The sequence below is a fragment of the Delphinapterus leucas genome, chromosome 11, assembly GCF_059928025.1.
Source record: "Delphinapterus leucas isolate spDelLeu-1000000601 "Yukka" chromosome 11, BTC_Dleu_Yukka2, whole genome shotgun sequence".
In the NCBI taxonomy this organism is placed as follows: Eukaryota; Metazoa; Chordata; class Mammalia; order Artiodactyla; family Monodontidae; genus Delphinapterus; species Delphinapterus leucas.
In genome coordinates, this window is record NC_143139.1 from 16,374,295 (window position 1) to 16,387,156 (window position 12,862).

The 12,862-nt window shown below is 37.4% G+C and overlaps 1 non-coding gene across 1 annotated transcript; it reads right to left on the bottom strand.

Annotated features, from left to right (window-relative positions):
* Positions 1 to 6,201: 6,201 nt before the first annotated feature.
* Positions 6,202 to 6,304, bottom strand: LOC115802886 (U6 spliceosomal RNA). Its single transcript, XR_004023465.1, has one exon. It is a non-coding gene; the product is annotated as a U6 spliceosomal RNA (small nuclear RNA).
* Between the last annotated feature and the right edge of the window lie 6,558 nt (positions 6,305 to 12,862).

Genomic DNA, 12,862 nt, shown 5'->3' on the forward strand with positions numbered 1-12,862 from the left:
AATCAGGGTGGGGCTTCCCTGGTGGCGCAGTGGTTGAGAGTCCGCCTGCCGATGCAGGGGACACGGGTTCGTGCCCCGGTCCGGGAAGATCCCACGTGCCGCGGAGCGGCTGGGCCCGTGAGCCATGGCCGCTGAGCCTGCGCGTCCGGAGCTTGTGCTCCGCAACGGCAGAGGCCGCAACAGCGAGAGGCCTGCGTACCACAAAAAAAAAAAAAAAAATTGCTATTCATATTTTCAATGGTAAAACTATAGAGCATTCTGCTGTTTGTGCCAATGATTTTACCAAACAATTTAGTTATAAGAAGAGACATTTATAACACAAGGTGTTGGAAAGAGAGCCTGGAAAAATAAAATACAAGAAAGATATGAAATATACTTTAAATTATTGTGATTTTAAAGTATATTTTGTGGGAAAACTGTGCTCATAAAGGACCGAACCTTTACTCAGAAGAGGTTGAATAAAGAGTGCAACTAAATTTTATCTTTAAAAGAATACATTTCATAAAAAAAGTTTACTCTTAGGAGGGCATAATAGCTGTATGAGGGCAGGAATTATTTTGTTCACTGTTATACTCTTGGCACCTAGAAGAGTGCCTCCAACAAAGTAAGGGTTAAATACATGTTTGTTGAGTTATCAGATGATTGATTACATTAGAATGAAAGACAAGAAATATTTCAATATATGAATTACAAGTAGATTCCTACCAAGGGGAATATAGTCGATACTAAATGAAAAAAAATCAACACGGTAAATGAGATCACTTCCTCAACTTATTTAATAATATATTATGAGAAAGCTGTAAGGAAAGAACAATTTAAGTCTATATGAGACCTGCTGAAAGTGTCAAAATATATCCTAATTTAAAAGCTCCTAAATTTCATCAAAGTAGAAAAAATGACAGGGATCAACTTACATAGAATGTAAAAATTTTCTGCAGCAAATCACAATAAAATATATGACCTGGTCTGTAACAGAGTCATGAAATTGCAGGAAATGTAATGAAGTAGCTGTGGAATTTAAAGAAGAAAATCACAGAAGTTTATGCGTTTATTATTATGTATGCTGTTTGAATTTGTAAGTGATAATGTCTTGTGAGTAAATGAAAACGTTATGAAAAGCTCTCAATTCTGCCATATCTTTATATGACACCACTCATGAATATGCAAAAGGATGAATAATTATCCAAAATATGTAAGCAGAACAAAAGCATTAGGAGGGAGTTATGAAAGTTGCAAAAGTTGACGTGTACTTTGTCTTGTTCTTGGTGTAATTGAGACACATCTGGAGATTATTGAGTTTTCCAATATTCAGGTGGCTGGTGAATCAAGTATTTGGCTGACAGAGTCCAAATTTAAAATTATAATTTTTTAAAAAATTTTTTAAAAATTCTGTGCTGTTTTTAGAATTCTTTCTCATAAGCAATAAGCAAATTTTATTAAAGACCCTTTGCCTTCAAAAGAGAAACATTATTTCATTTTTTTCTCAAGAGATGATAAATATTTTAAATGGACTTGGGAAAAAGGGAAAAAATATATCACAGATGCATTTCCAAAGCTTTCAAAGAACATACACCTCTTCAAAATTTCACGCGTAATGAATTTTTCTTATTTCAGAAATGAATACTTAGAGAAAGCAACACGACGATGATCACTGAGAATACGATTTTGTCTGTTTTGTTCACTCTACTCCCTGCGCCTGGAACAGGACCTGGCACATAGTAGATGCTCAATAAATATTTGGTGTATGATTGATTGAATAAATGACTGAAAAGCTAATTAGATGCATATGTAATCCTAGAACTTCAATTTACTGAAATTCTGCAAATCCTAACTTCATCTATGAGTGTATCAACATAATCAGTTTTGGCAGTTGATTTACTTTATGTGATATTCGTAATAACAGAGCTGGCGCTTAACATTTTGAATTGGCCGATTGTTACAGCAAGCGCAGATGACTCATTTCCATTCCACTTTATCCTTAAGATTACTTTTAAAATACCATGGAGAAACATATTAGTGGTTGCCATCGATGGATGTTGGGAAATAATCCGTAACGAAATTGATGGAATCAGAAGGGCTCAGTGGCGCTGGGAAGAGATTTCCTAATCTGTGGAGAGAAAGTGATGTTTCACTAATCACACCCCCTAAGAACTTTATGATGCAATTTCATACATTCCCATAATTCACATTTTGGATTCAAGCCTCTCACTTCTAACATATACTGCTTTGGTTATAATTTGATATGATGTCACCATCATTGCAAGAAATGAACATTATTTTATTAAAAGCTTCCAGTATTATTAAAATTAACGATCCACTAGCGAGATTACTCTGAAGCTTCCCGTAAAGCTTTTGTTTTGTTTTGTTGAAAGTCCTTATGTAGAGTAACCACTGCTCTGTGATTCCAAGGAATCACAACCTGGATTCTAAGCATTTGCATTCAGCCTACCTAGGCATCTTGGGAATGGGAGAATAATACGCGTTTTTAACTGACTGGAGAATTAAAGTTACATAGTAGGACTGAATGGCCAGTTTCTAAATGGTAGCTTGCCAATTGACCATAAAGGAAACCCGGTAGAAGTGTGGTGCAACTGTCTACTGAAATTATTCTCCCTAATATTACCAGTGGAGGCTTTGCCAATTTTCCTCAGTTCTGATAGTTTATAATGTCTCTGTTAATCTTCTAGTTTTGCACCTCCACTCTCCTTTTGTTTGGTATCCTTCCTTTGTGCCCTTCTCTCTGGCTGCTTTTACTTTGCCCTTCACTTTGGATCTCCTGTTTTTTAAGAAGTCAGTATTTGTTAGTATTCAGTTTCTGGCTCCCTGTGCATCATTTTGGGTTTTCAGTGTTCATTTCCTTGCTTGACTTCATCTCCCATCTATGCCTGGCTCTACTAAGATTCCTCAGCCCCTCTGCTCCTAGTGTGGCATGGCTTTCACCCTAGAAAGGAGAGGATAGCATGCCATACCCCCATCCTGCCATATTTCTAAAATGTACCTCTTCTTATGTCACACCCCTACTTTCATCCCTTCTCAGGATGAAGTTGAAATTCCCTAACATTTCCTATGAGGTTTTCCAGGATACGGTCCAGGCTCACCTCTCCAAGAGCACATTTCATCATTTGCTGTCTATCAATGTTGAATATTTTCAGTTTTCCTAATGCACTCTGTTCTCTCTCCTTCCACATGCTTCTCTCTGTGCTGACCACACTCCTATCCCTGATGGATAATGCCTTTTACTCTCAGGACTTCGTTTGTGTATCCGGTCCCTCATAAGACCTTCACTGTCACCTTATGGCTTGTAGATGGTGCAGCTACCTACTCCCTGGCCCCTTGTATTGGACTTACTACTATCAAAGAACTCCTGGTACTTCCTGTATTCTAGTTATCTAATGACTTCATTCTCTACTGACTAAATTTCTTGAGGACAAGACCTGTGACTTGTTCACTATTTTATGTATAGAAAAATGCCAAGCATAAATTAAGCAGCCAGTATTTTTTAATAAATTAAAAGGTAGGTATTTTTTCTTTTTCAGCATCATAGTCCAAAGGCTCAAAATTATTAATATTTTCTTTCCCTAGACTTCTATGGATTTTTCCCAAATACATGAATTTAAGATTATATGATAAAGGACAAATAACTCATTTAAAACTATTTTAAATTTCTATTTTAAAATATAAAATTACCTTTGAGCATTGCCTTGACCATCTCCTGTGCATTTTGGGTATAGATCATTCATTATCATTAGTTCTTAAATAGTTTATAATTGTAGATTTTTTTTTGGTCCAGTATTTAAGAGGATGGTTTTGAATTTTTAAATAGTTAGGATCCTTCTTTACTATTTCTTCTGTAAATATCTAGTTTTATTCTTTTGTAGAGAGAGACTACAGGTAGCATATTTTTGACACTTTGGAATTTTTTTTTTCACAGGGTATATATTGTTTTTGAAGGGTCATGTGCACTGGTTAACTTTCTATTGAAAGGTTTACAAAATTTGTTATATATAAAATTCTGAATTCTATTATTCTAATTTTTTTATATCATCATATGTATTCTATATAATTGGTTAAGGGCTGAGAAATGTGTGTTAAATTATGCCTATGTCAAATTATCACTAAATGCCAAGAATTTTTCTTCATGTATTTTGATACATTTTATGAGTTTCACCTCTTATTATTTTCATGATCCTCTTTTGTCCGTGCTTAAATCTACTTTCTGTTCTACTTCGTTCAAATTAATATAGCTGTTTGTCTCATTTTTCTCGATGCTTCCTAATGCACTGTCACCCATTTTTTTCTGTTTTACTTTTCCATGCTGTTTTGTTTCAGTTGTATGTCTTTTAAGTAGAGATCATTTGATTTGGAGTGCTATGAAATGTCTCTTCCATTTCCCCTCAAGCCGAATGAGAGGGGATTCAAGGGGGCCCTTTAAAGAGATCGCCTGGTGTGTGGGGGTCTGGGGCACTGATCTTCTTGCTAGAAAAGCCTGAAGTCTGGCTGCTTTAGGAACAGCTTGCCATTGCCAGAAGTCTTTGGAAGGAAGAATTCATTTGGGCTTTCTGGGGACTCTTGAGGGCCACATGGAAAAGAGAGATATAAGTGGAGCTATCTTGGAGGGCGTTAGGCCCTTGAGAGAACGGAATTGGCCTCAGAAATTCAGGGTGAAGTCATAAATGTCCAGGCAGAGGAGACCTCACCTGTGTTAAGAGAGCAACAGTGGGGGAATCCATTGCCAGTGACAGGGCTCCATAGAAAGTACAAGCACACTCCAGGAGAAAGAATCAGCCTTAGATTCCAGCCAAGCCAGGGAAAACCAGTGCCAGATTATACTGGTGACTATTAAATGAGAACTTTCGGGCTTCCCTGGTGGCACAGTGGTTGAGAGTCCGCCTGCCGATGCAGGGGACACGGGTGCGTGCCCCGGTCCAGGAAGATCCCACATGCTGCGGAGTGGCTGGGCCCGTGAGCCATGGCCGCTGAGCCTGCACGTCCGGAGCCTGTGCTCCGCAACGGGAGAGGCCACAACAGTGAGAGGCCCACGTACCGCAAAAAGAAAAAAAAGAGAGAACTTTCTTGGGCCTTACCTCTCTCTAATATGTCTCCTCGAAATCTGGAAGCTCTAGAGCCAGCCTGCTGATGGGATAAAGGGCAGTGAATAAGAAGGAGGGAACTAGAAACCTCCCCACGCTAGGTTTCCTACCTACTCCTTAGCCTGAGCGGGGAAGGGAGGAGTTTTAAATGAAGTATGGAGTCTGGAGTATCACTTGGGAGTGATCATTTAAATATCAAAATTAAATGTTTTGTGACTAAAGGTGGCCAGAGAACTTTTTATTTTCTGAGAGTGATCAGAAAAGTCATGGGATCTGCTTAGATTTCTGCTTAGAATTAGCCTCAGAGGACAGATTTGAATGGGTAGTGAGGGAAAAGAATTAAGTTTTCTGTTACATTCTTGGGGGACTAATCATAGCTGCCAATGACATTAAAGTTTGCCTTTTGTGTATTTTTCCTGATCCCTGGTTCTCAAATGCTGGCGTGTATCAGAACACCTGGAGAACTCATGACGAACACAGTAGAGCAGGCTTGTTGAAGAGGGTAGGCCTGAGCCTTTGGGTTTATACCAAGTTCTTAGATGATTCTGATTCCAACCAAAGTCTGAGAACCACTGTCTTGGATGTGTTATAGTGGAAAAGTACATGAGGCTGTCATGAGCTGCTTGCTGAATGCAAATTAAATCAGAATTCCCTCTGGAAGCTATCTGTAACCCTAGTCATTCCTATGTTTCTCAAATTGGTGGTTCTTCCTATCTGTGTCTCAACAACCATTTTCCTGTTCTCATTCATTTACATCCTGAAAAACTAGTGTTCTTATCACCATTCCATGATCATTCCACCTCATTTTATATCTAAGTATAGTTAGGATGCCTCATATTTTATTGTAATCCTATGGATCATCAGGCAGTAATGATGAAGGTCTCAGAAAAGGACATTGGCCTTAATACAGCGATGTCTTAATTAAGGAAGATTTTCCCCCTATTTCTTTAGATTTATTCTTTTCATTTTTGCCTTATATCCTTTCATGTTAATATAAATTATTTTACAAAACCTATATATTTGACATTTAGGCTTTTTATTTTCATTTTCCATTTCAGCTAATAATTTTCTTTATTCTTTTGAATTTATTGTTAACATCTGAATATGCATTAAAAATATGGAAAGCTTCATGTATTTCCATGTCATCCTTGGCAGGGGCCATGCTAATTTCTGTATTGTTCCAATTTTAGTATATGTGCTGCTGAAGCAATCACTCAGCCAATATTTTAGAAAATACATTTGCTGTATTTATGGATGTAATAACGGATTGTATATTAGTTTCCTGTGGTTGCTGTAACAAATTACCACAAATATGGTGGCTTAAAACAGCAGAAATTTATCCTCTCACAGTTCTGGAGGCCAGAAGTCCAAAATTAGTTTCACTAGGGCCTAAGTCAAGGTGCTGCCAGGGTTGTGCTCACTCCAGAGGCTTGACAGGAAAAATCTGTTCCTTGCCTGTTTCAGCTTCTGTGGCTAGCATTTCTTTGCTTTTGGCCACATAGCCAGCATCTTCAAATCTCTCTTTGCTGATCAGAGAAGAAAAAGAGAAAAAAAGAATCCAAATTGGAAAAGAAGAAGTAAAGCTGTCACTATTTGCAGATGACATGATACTATACATAGAGAATCCTATAGATGCTACCAGAAAACTACTAGAGCTACTCAATGAATTTTGTAAAGGAGAAGAATACAAAATTAATGCAGAGAAATCTCTTGCATTTCTATACACTAATGATGAAAAATCTGAAAGAGAAATTAAGAAAACACTCTCATTTACCATTGCAACAAAAAGAATAAAACACCTAGGAATAAACCTACCTAAGGAGACAAAAGACCTGTATGCAGAAAATTATAAGGCACTGATGAACGAAATTAAAGATGATACAAACAGATGGAGATCTATTCCATGTCCTTGGGTTGGAAGAATCAACATTGTGAAAATGACTATACTACCCAAAGCAATCTAGAGTTTCATTGCAATCCCTATCAAACTACCAATGGCATTTTTCACAGAACTAGAACAAAAAATTTCACAATATGTATGGAAACACAAAAGGCTCCAAATACCCAAAGCAATCTTGAGAAAGAAAAAAAGAGCTGGAGGAATCAGGCTCCCTGACTTCAGACTATACTACAAAGCTACAGTAATCAAGACAGTATGGTACTGGCACAAAAACAGAAATATAGATCAATGGAACAGGTTAGAAAGCCCAGAGATAAACCCATGCACATATGGTCACCTTATTTTTGATAAAGGAGGCAAGAATATACAATGGAGTAAAGACATCCTCTTCAATAAGTGGTGCTGGGAAAACTGGACAGCTACATGTAAAAAATGAAATTAGAACACTCCCTAACACCATACACAGATATAAACTCAAAATGGATTAAAGACCTAAATGTAAGGCCAGACACTATCAAACTCTTAGAGGAAAACATAGGCAGAACACTCTATGACATAAATCACAGCAAGATCCTTTTTGACCCACCACCTAGAGAAATGGAAATAAAAACAAAAATAAACAAATGGGACCTAATGAAACTTAAAAGCTTTTGCACAGCAAAGGAAACCATAAACAAGACAAAAAGACAACCCTCAGAATGGGATAAAATATTTGCAGATGAAGCAACTGACAAAGGATTAATCTCCAAAATTTACAAACAACCCATGCAGCTCAATATCAAAAAATCAAATAGCCCAATCCAAAAGTGGGCAGAAGACCTAAATAGACATTTCTCCAAAGAAGATATACAGATTGCCAACAAACACATGAAAGAATGCTCAACATCACTAATCATTAGAGAAATGCAAATCAAAACTACAATGAGGTATCACCTCACACCAGTCAGAATGGCCATCATCAAAAAATCTACAAACAATAAATGCTGGAGAGGGTATGGAGAAAAGGGAACCCTCTTGCAGGGAATGTAAATTGATACAGCCACTATGGAGAACAGTATGAGGTTCCTCAAAAAACTAAAAATAGAACTACCATATGACCCAGCAATCCCACTACTGGGCATATACCCTGAGAAAACCATAATTCAAAAAGAGTCATGTGCCACAATGTTCATTGCAGCTCTATTTTCAATAGCCAGGACATGGAAGCAACCTAAGTGTCCATCGACAGATGAGTGGATAAAGAAGATGTGGCACATATATACAATGGAAAATTACTCAGCCATAAAAAGAAACGAAATTGAGTTATTTGTAGTGAGCTGGGTGGACCTAGAGTTTGTCATACAGAGTGAAGTCAGTCAGAAAGAGAAAAACAATTACTGTATGCTAACACATATATATGGAATCTAAAAATAAAAATGGTTTTGAAGAACCTAGGGGCAGGACAGGAATAAAGACGCAGACATAGAGAATGGACTTGAGCACACGGGGAGGGGGAAGGGTAAGCTGGGACGAAGTGAGAGAGTGGCATGGACATATGTACACCACCAAATGTAAAATCAATAGCTAGTGGGAAGCGGCCACATATCACAGGGAGATCAGCTTGGTGCTTCGTGACCACCTAGAGGGGTGGGATAGGGAGGGTGGGAGGGAGACACAAGAGGGAGGAGATATTGGGATATATGTATATATATAGCTGATTCACTTTGTTATAAAGCAGAAACTAACACATCATTGTAAAGCAATTATACTCCAATAAAGATGTTAAAAGAAAATCTCTCTTTGCTGTATCTTCACATTGTTTTCTCTCCTATGTATGTTTATTTCAGAATTCCCTCTGCCTCTCTATTAAAAGGATACCTATGATTCCATTTAGGGTCCATGAGAAAAATAAGGATAAACTCTTCCTCTCAAGAGCCTTAACTTAATTGCATCTTTTGCCGTATAAGATGATACATTTGTCCTTTGGTATCTGTGATGGATTAATTCCATCCCCACCAACCCTGCAGATAACAAAATCTGAGGATGCTCAAGACCCTTATGTAAAACGGTGTCATATTTGGATATAACCTATGTACATCTTTTAAATCATCTTAAGATTACTTAAAATAGCTAATACAATATAAATGCTATGTATATAGTTGTAAATATAATGTAAGTGCTACATAAGTAGCTGCCAGTGAGCAGTAAATTCAAGTTTTGCTTTTTGGAACTTTCAGGATTTAAAAAAATATAGTTTCAGTTGCAGTTGGTTGAATCCGTGAACGCAGAACCCATGGATATAGAACCCATGGTTACAGAGGATACAGAGGGCCATTGTTTTCACAGGTTCTGGGAATTGGGATGTGGAGTATATTGTCAGGGGCCATTTTTCAGCCTACCTCAAACATGTCCTCCAGCCTCCCTAGTGTACTAGGACAGCTTGAGAAATACACAGATCTCTTTGGACTTAATTGTACCAGCTCTGAGCTAAATCTAATCGCTGGGAACTTGGAACACCGCTGAGTCCGCTTGTTTGAATGAGGGTTTTGGAAGGGTCACGTGATAAATGGAATTCTGATATGAAATATCACACCCTAAGTTCGTCCTCTGGATTCTCCCAGTTCCTCAGTATAAAGTTGAGATAGATACCATGAACAACCAGCTGAATCCCCATGTCAGCCCCTCGCCTAATAAAGTAGCACCATTTAGTAGGAACAGCCCTGTGGAAACTCCCAGAGCTCCCATCCCCACCACTGCCATTCCCATTGACAAAATGAATTCTATTCTCAATGCCTATTTCATTTAATCCGAGTTCAGAGTCTCAGGTGGAAGAATCTATTTGGAGAAGCCTAGGTTCTGTGCCAATACCCTAGGTGCTAGTAGTGAAAGGCAGAGGAGTGGGTTTTTGTTTTTTTCAGGTTCTATAGTGGGAGAGAGTTCAACAACAATGTATACGATGAGGCATTCTCCAGGTATAAAAAAGTAGTTCAGGTTCTAGGCAGCCGAAGAAACACAAGTGTAATTTGCTCAAGATCACAAAATGAAAGAGCTGAATTCACTGTGCAACTCCTACTCTACAACAAACACTGTCACCCTTGGTAACTAAAACTAAAAGGCCCATGGTAGATATTGTATATGATTAGGTAAATAATGATAATATTTTGAATTTATATTATTTCTCAACAAACAGACTAGCAAATCCTGAACTACTTTAGCATGTTTGCCCTTTAAAAACTTAGTCGTTTGAACAAGTTTATTACCTTATTTTGCAGATGACTATACTGAAATAAAGAGAAATTAAATGACTTCCCCATGGTCAAACAGTCAGTAGTAGGTTTACCGTTATTTGTTTTTCCTAACTCCGTTTCAACACACTAGTGTCTATTGCCTGCCTTCTGAAAAGAAAAAGATAAGGAGACAGACTAAACACTTTGAAAGTGAATGATATGTTTTCCTCCCTGAAACTTTTTGTATGATGCAGGGGTTAGTAACAGGAAACCTGAAATTTAGGAGATATAGAAAATAATAGATTTGGTCAGACTGGAGGATTAGAGCTGAGTTAAATTATCATAGCTTTAAATAATGCAAAGTCCAACTTTTTTAAATGGAACGGTACTCCAAAAACTTCTTGGCATATTTCCGCTTCAATAATCCAACACCATCTGTGAAAACAAAACAAATATTATAGGCCTCCACTAAATGGATTATGTGTTTCTTAGCAGACACCTGTTTAGAGCACTTAGGTATTAGGTGATTCAGGGATCTCAAATGCATCCGTATCTACTGATTGAGCCTAGATATTGAATTTAAATGTCAGGGAATACAGTGACAGTTTTAGAGGGAAACTATAATGAAAAAATATTATATATTTTAAGCTCGTTGAATTTCAGATTGTCAAGGGCAGAGTTTTAATTCATCTGTACAGAACATTAACTTAGAAATGCTTTCACAAGTGAATTTTGTTAGGAATTGTGTTAGAGCACTCATTTCCTCCCTGCTCTTTTTCCTTTCTGTTTCTAAAAAATTTATTTAATTATTATTTTTAATAGCTTTATTTTGGGGGGCAGTTTTAGATCCACAGCAAAACTGAAAGGAAGGTACAGAGATTTCCTGTATTACCCCTTCCTTACCCCCATGCATGCTAAGCCTCCTCTGTTGTCAGCACCCTCCATCAGAGTGGTACATTTGTTACAATTGCTGAACCTCCCCTGACACATCATAATCACCCAAAGTCCATAGTTTACATTAGGGTTCACTCTTCATGTTGTACATTCTATGGGTTTGGACAAATGTGTAATGACAAGTATCTGTCATTATAAGATGGTACAGAGTATTTTCATTGCCTTAAAAATCCTCTGTGCTCTGCCTATTCATCCCTCCCCTGTTTCCCCAGCCCTGGCAACCACCAATTCTTTCACTGTCTCCTTAGTTTTGCCTTTACCAGAATAACATACACTTGGATTCATACAGCATGTAGTCTTTTCATTGGCTTCTTTCACTTAGTAATATGTATTTAAGTTTATGCCTTTTCATTGCTCGATAGCTCATTTTAGTGCTGAATATATGTATTATATATATTATTTTCATTGTCTGAATGTACCACAATTTATCCATTCACCTACTGAGGGATATCTTGGTTGCTTCCAAGTTTTGGCGGTTATGAATAAAGCTGCTATAAACATGCATGTGCAGGTTTTTGTGTGGACATGTTTTAAATTCCTTTGGGTAAATGCCAAGGAGCGTAATTGCTGGATCATATGTTAAGAGCATGTTTAATTTTGTAAGAAACTGCCAAACTGTCTTCCAGCGTGGCTGTACCATTTTGCAGTCCTGCCAGCAGTGAATGACTGTTCTCATTGCTTCATTTGTTACCAGGAATTGGTGCTGTTAGTGTCTGGATTTTGGCCATTCTAATAGGTATGTAGTGATACCCCATTGTTGTTTTAATTTGCATATCCCTGATGACATATGATGTGGAACATCTTTTCATGTGCTTATTTGCCAGCCATATATCTTCTTTGGTGAAATGTCTATTAAGGTCTTTGGCCCATTTTTTAATTGGGTTGTTGACTTTCTTATTGTTGACTTTTAAGAGTTCTTTGTTTATTTCGAGTAACGTTTCTTTCAGATGTGTCTTTTGCAAATGTTTTCTCCCAGTCTGTGGTTTGTCTTCTCATTCCCTTGACATTGTCTTTTAGAGAGCAGAGATTTTTAATTTTAATGAAGCCCAACTTATCAATTATTTCTTCCATGGATTGTATCTTTGGTGTTGTATCTAAAAAGTTACTGCTGTATTCAAGGTCATCTAGGTCATCTGCTAGGAGTTTTATGGTTTTGCATTTTACATTTACTAGTAAAATTTTTAAAAGAATTTGTTTTATCCTTTGCAATACCCAAATAATAACATGTTGGCCTTTCTTGCATATGATACAAGGGCTGCTTGAGTGAAATTTATGCTCATTTCTCCTCTTTTTTCAGTGTTTCTTGCTATGACTCATGTCACTGGAGGATTTAAAGGTATTTTAACTCATTAAAGAGAACAAGTTTAGGATGTGTTGAATATGTTACATGTTTTGAAAGCCAGCATAATGCTGGAATGTGTAAACATGCATAATATAAACAGTTCACAAAGCACAGTGTTCCTGGTTTGTTAGCAGTAGCTAGACTCTTAAAAGTGTGTGCTCCACGGCATTGGAGCCTAAAATGTAAGAAGGAGGTGAGAACTTGAAAGGAATTGCAAGCAAATGAATACAAATAAATGTCTGCCCACATTGTGAGAAATGACCCCTTTCAGTTTTCCTCTACATCAGATGCCGTATTTCACAAGGAATTTGGGTTCATAATTAGCCACTGGGTTCATAATTAGCCATTGTCTTCTCAAGTGGAATTGTCT